The sequence below is a fragment of the Bos grunniens genome, chromosome 23 (assembly GCF_055505025.1).
Source record: "Bos grunniens cultivar Pamir isolate PY7600 chromosome 23, Bosgru_T2T1.0, whole genome shotgun sequence".
Taxonomy (NCBI): domain Eukaryota; kingdom Metazoa; phylum Chordata; class Mammalia; order Artiodactyla; family Bovidae; genus Bos; species Bos grunniens.
In genome coordinates, this window is record NC_141187.1 from 27,605,445 (window position 1) to 27,610,787 (window position 5,343).

At 40.8% G+C, this 5,343-nt stretch overlaps 1 pseudogene; it reads left to right on the forward strand.

Moving 5' to 3' along the window:
- Positions 1–426: 426 nt before the first annotated feature.
- LOC147347003 (butyrophilin subfamily 1 member A1-like) lies at positions 427–3,122 on the forward strand (annotated as a pseudogene).
- The last annotated feature ends 2,221 nt before the right edge of the window (positions 3,123–5,343 follow it).

Sequence of the window (5,343 nt, forward strand, 5' to 3'; positions counted from 1 at the left end):
ACTTCTCTGTCCATGGAGATTCTCCAGGTAAGAATACTGGAGTGGGCTGCCATGCCCTCCTCCAGGGGGTCTTTCAAACCCGGGGATCAAACCTAGGTCTCCTGCATTGCAGGTGGATTCTTTACTGTCTGAGCCACCAGGGAAGCCCATAAATGTGTGTAATTTTGATGAATTATCTCTGAAATGTAGATGAGGAGTTATTCAGCATATTCTTCCCCTTCTCCTTCCTGTCTTGTCTTTATTTCATGCTGTCTCTGTGATGCTCCAACTCTGTCCCTATCACATTTTGTTTCTTCTATAATTCTAACTTTTTTACACCTGATAATTTTATCACATCTGAAAGAAAATGGAATATAAAAGTGCTGCAGGATAGAAAGAGAAAGTCCAAGGAATTCAAAAGGATAAATGGGATAAGGATAGGGAGGGATGAAAAAGACAAGAGAAAAACAGGAAAGGAAAACAGGTAAAGGGTTTCCTATTTGTTCTTTTCCAGCCTGGAGGAATGCACCATTATATCCTGGTGAGTGATATGGATGCTGATGAAGAACATTCTACTATCAAAAATATTTAAATGAACACTTACAGTATGGAAAATAGTATACTGAAAATTAAAGAAACTCCAAAATATACATAGCATAAATTCCATAGATTACTCATTAACAGATAATAATGTGTTTGAAACATTAAATTTTAACAGTTTCTTTTGTTTGTTTGTCTTTAATTGTATCTTACATTGTGTTCTGAGATAAGTAAAGTGGATTTCATCAGTTAAATGATGTAGAAACTGACTTGCAAAATAAATTATTTGGTCAGACATGCCATGTTCCTTATTTCCTCTCTAACACTGTAAGTAGATTCTAGATATTTATCCTGCAAGAATGTCTACCCCTCTGAGTGACATATCAGGTCTCATATCAGACATAATTTAGTAGATTGTAAACAGAAGTTCAAGGTATTAAAGAGTATTTTCTTTGATTGCTATTTTTCTTTAATTAATCCTAGGTAGTTTAAACTCATTGTATTTTGGACAGACAGGCAGCTGTGTTTTTCAGATGGTAGGTTCTCATGTTCACTTGTTCTTTGTAGATTGGAGGAAAGAAGAATTCAAAGCTGGTGAGTACGTGATGATCCACAAGGGACCTTGCTTTTTGTGGGACAGTCTGGATGAATGTTGGGTGGAAGTGAGCTGGATCTACCCAGGGTCAGAGGAGTCCTCACAGAATGAGAACCTGCCAGGGTCCAGCCCCGGTGGATCCAGGGAATTCGAAGCGGAGATGGCTTCAGCTATCAGGATATGATAGAATTAAAGATATAAAGAGTGGTTAAATAAGGATAGCTCAGTGAGAAAATTCAGTGGAGAAAAGAGGCTGAATAACTTGGTTTACGTGGAAAGCTAATAAAATTCCAAGACAAGGAATTTGCTTCACCTACGTACACCGCAGGCGTCCTCCTGTTCTCCCAAAGGAGAGGAGACACTAAGGCCTCCCTGGTCAGATCCTAGAAGCCCAGGCATAATTAGTAGGCTTGACGAGCCTCCATGCTCCAGATGGGAATTCAGCCAGAAGGTGAGAGAAAGAACGACATGGGGAGACCAAGCTTGGGTGAACAAGGCCCGCACTTTATTTTCCAAAGTAGTTTTTATACCTTAAGTTATGCATAGAGGATAATGGGGGAAGGGGTAGAGTCATGCAGTAGGCCAGGCTTTCTTCCTGCAAACTTATCATATGCAAAATTTTAGGTGATTTACATTATCTTCTGGCCAGGAGGCCTGTTTACATTTTATGACCCTTTCTTCATAAAACTTATTTTTCTCTAAAGGTGATTATTCTAAAGTCAGGCGCCACCCTCCGAAAGCATTATATAAAGCTGCATTCCTATAGGGCAAAGGTATGGTGGGCTATAACAAGAAAAGAATTAACTCAAGGGTCCAAGGTTACAAACATTAAAGGTACTACTTACATTCCTATACATCAATTATATTAATCAGTACACTGCCAGGGACACAGTAGGTAAGGGATATGGAAGCTTAGCACCAAACATTGGCCCAACAAGTGAAAAACCCTTCACCAATACAATTTCTAATCAATCTTTTAACTGCTCAAAGGAATCTGTATTTAGACAGTTTAGAACATCTCATGCCTCTCACGGTTGGGAGGCTGTGAACAATCACATGTGGCTGGAAGAACCTGTTCAGGCAGGCTAGAGGACTTCCAAAGGAGTTTGTAGGTTGAAACACTCTTGTCACACCCAGGAACTTTATCAACTGGAGCTGTAAGTTAACTCTTTTTCAGAGAGAGGTGGTGGGGGACAGCCCCCCATAAAGTCAGAGGTGTAGGTGAGAGCACAAAGCAGTAAAGTAGGCAGACTCTGGTTTTGGGGGTAGATGCTTGAGAATTTCCAGGGGGACTCCTGAGGCTCAATCCCGCCTTTGTGTATGCTGAGCCTCCTTCCTCATGACCTTTGCCACAGGCGGAGTTCCTCACACTGGCTCCCAGAAAAAACCCTCTGGCCCAGGTCTACTGAGACCCTTCCCAGAAACATGATGGTCCACTTGTCTTTGCAGCAAATGTGACCCTGGATGCAGCCACTGCTCATCCTGTTCTCCTCCTGTCTGAAGAAGGGAAACGAGTTACCTGGCAAAACAAGTGTCAAGATCTTCCCAGCTCCACACAGAGATTCAACTCTGTTTCCTGTGTGCTGGGTCAACTGAGCATCAGCTCAGGGAGATACTTCTGGGAGGTGCAGGTTGGGAACACCTGTTCCTGGGACCTGGGAGTTTGTAGGAATAATGTAAGAAGGAAGGGAAGGGTCCCAATGTCCCTATAGAATGGTTTCTGGGCCATTAGTTTCTACAAGGGAGAGTACTGTGCCCTTATTGCCCCAGCAACCCCTCTTACTGTAGAGGAAAACCCCTTAGTGTGGGGGTATTCCTGTATTATGAGGCTGGGCATGTGTCTTTCTGTGACATGACAGATAGATTTCACAGTTTCACCTTTCACCAGAACACATTCTGTGTTGTCCTAAAGCCTATTTTTAGACATTGGTCCTCTGGCCACCTAACCATCTGTCCAGATGAAGGAAAATAGACTGATGCTGTATTTCATGGGCCTACCTTTTCATGAATAATGTTTACTTTGGACTTCAGTGGTGTTCACTATTTTCCCCAAAAAACATGCAAGTAGATTTTTTTCCTCCTCCTTACTGCTAATTCTGAAAATAAAGCTCTGGAACAGATTGATGACTGCCTCACATATCAGTGCTCCCTTCATCATTAGTTAGCAAATTACTGTAGAACTGTGAACATTTGTAACACAGCATGAATTATATATGGTCCTATATAGTTTCCTATTTTTCTTTTCATAATCAATCCTCTCAAAATAGTTATCCAAATATTCCAGTTCTATTTCCCTCTTTCTTATTGCTATCTCAATATACCCTATGTTATGAGCTAACCTCCAATATTCATGATATGTGCTTATTTTGGAGTAGAGTCATACAGATGTAATCAGTAAAGACAAGGTCATAATGGAGTAGGGTGGGTCCTTAATCCAATGTGTTGGGTGTCCTTATAAAAAAGGAAATGTAGACACAGACATGTACGTGGGGTGCTTTCCAGGTGGCACTTGTGGTAAAGAATCTGCCTGCTGATACAGGAGATGTGGGTTTGACCCCTGGGTTGGGAAGATCCCTTGGAGGATGGCATGGCAACCAACTCCAGTATTCTTGCCTGGAAAATTCCATGTACAGAGGAGCCTGAGGTCTACAGTCCACAGGGTCACAAAGAGTTGGACACAACTGAAGCGACTTAGCACACGTGTGTATATAGAGAGAGCATCATGTCATCATGTCATCATATCAGGCTTGGAGTTTTATTGTCACAATCTAAGACTGGTGGTAAATCACCAGAATCAAGGAGAACTTCTTGGAAGAGATCCTTCAAAGCAAGCATGGCCCTTGCAATACCTTGAGCTCAAAATTCTAACCTCTACAATTGTGAGACAACAAAGTTTTGTGTTTTAAGCCACTTAGTTTGTTCTCTTTGTTACAACAGCCATAACAAATGAATACACTTTATTTTTATTCCAAGAATCTCACTGAACTTTTAGGTTTGCAAAGAGTCTGACATGACTGATGTGACTTAGCATGCAATGCAAGAGATGAGGGTTTGATCCTGAGTCAGGAAGACACCCTGGAGAAGTAAATGACAACCCACTCCAGTATTCTTGTGGAGATAATCCCATGGACAGAGGAGCCTGGTGGACTATACTCCATGGGTCTGTGAAGAGTCAGACACAAATGAAGGATTAAGCACAGATATGAGCTAAGTGAAAAGACTCTTGCTTGCACAGGGGAAAATATCAACATTAATATACTTAACAAAATAGAAATGAAAGTATAACTGGTGCAACCAATTAAAGACTAGACAAATACTTTGGAGAAGGCAGGAGGGAGAAAGTGTGGAGAAAAGTCAGAAGGAATGAAGATCCTTATAAGATGGGCTTGTTGTTCAGTCACTAACTTGTGACCAACTCTTTTGCAACCCAGTGGACTGTAGCCTGCCAGGCTCCTCTGTCCATGGGATTTCCCATGGCAAGAATACTGGAGTGGGTTGCCATTCCCTTCTCCAAGGGATCTTCCTGACCCAGGGATGGAACCTGTATCTTCTGCTTTATGCAGATGGATTCTTTACCACTGAGTCCCCAGTGAAGCCCTATAAGATGGACAATTGCCAGCAATACTGGTAAAAGCTGATATAATTTCTATTGGATAATGCCCTCTTATGTTTGTAGACTGTATTGTAAGTAAATAGCCTAAGACCTAAGTACCTGTATTAAAAAAAAAAGATTTCTGAAACAAAGCCAAAATGAAGAAAACAATGAGCAAATTGTTTCTGGTGTGTTTTTATCTGGTGTGAAAGGGAGCAAAGAATTAATTAATACATTCTCATGATGATATACTATATGATAATTAAAATAATGCTTTGCTTAAAACTCATCAATAAAATAAGATGTACCATGAGGAAAGAAAAATATCTCTAAGAAAGAAGAGATTGGCAGGAGGAAGCCAAGAGACTGGAGTGCATGGGAAGGAAATGTTTCATAAGAAGGGCTGTTAGGTATCTGGGTAATGACAGGAAAGAGAAAAATAAGGGGAAGAGTAAGAATCTCCTCTTTGGAGGGTATTGGAAAGCAGACAGAATTCTCCCTTTGGGAACAACAGAAAGGTTGAATCATCTGTGGGCAATAAAGAACCTCATAAGTGGAACAAGAATTAAAGTTGTACTTCACAACTACATGCTGAAGCATTGTTATTTTAAAAATGTGAAAAATATCTATGATCATC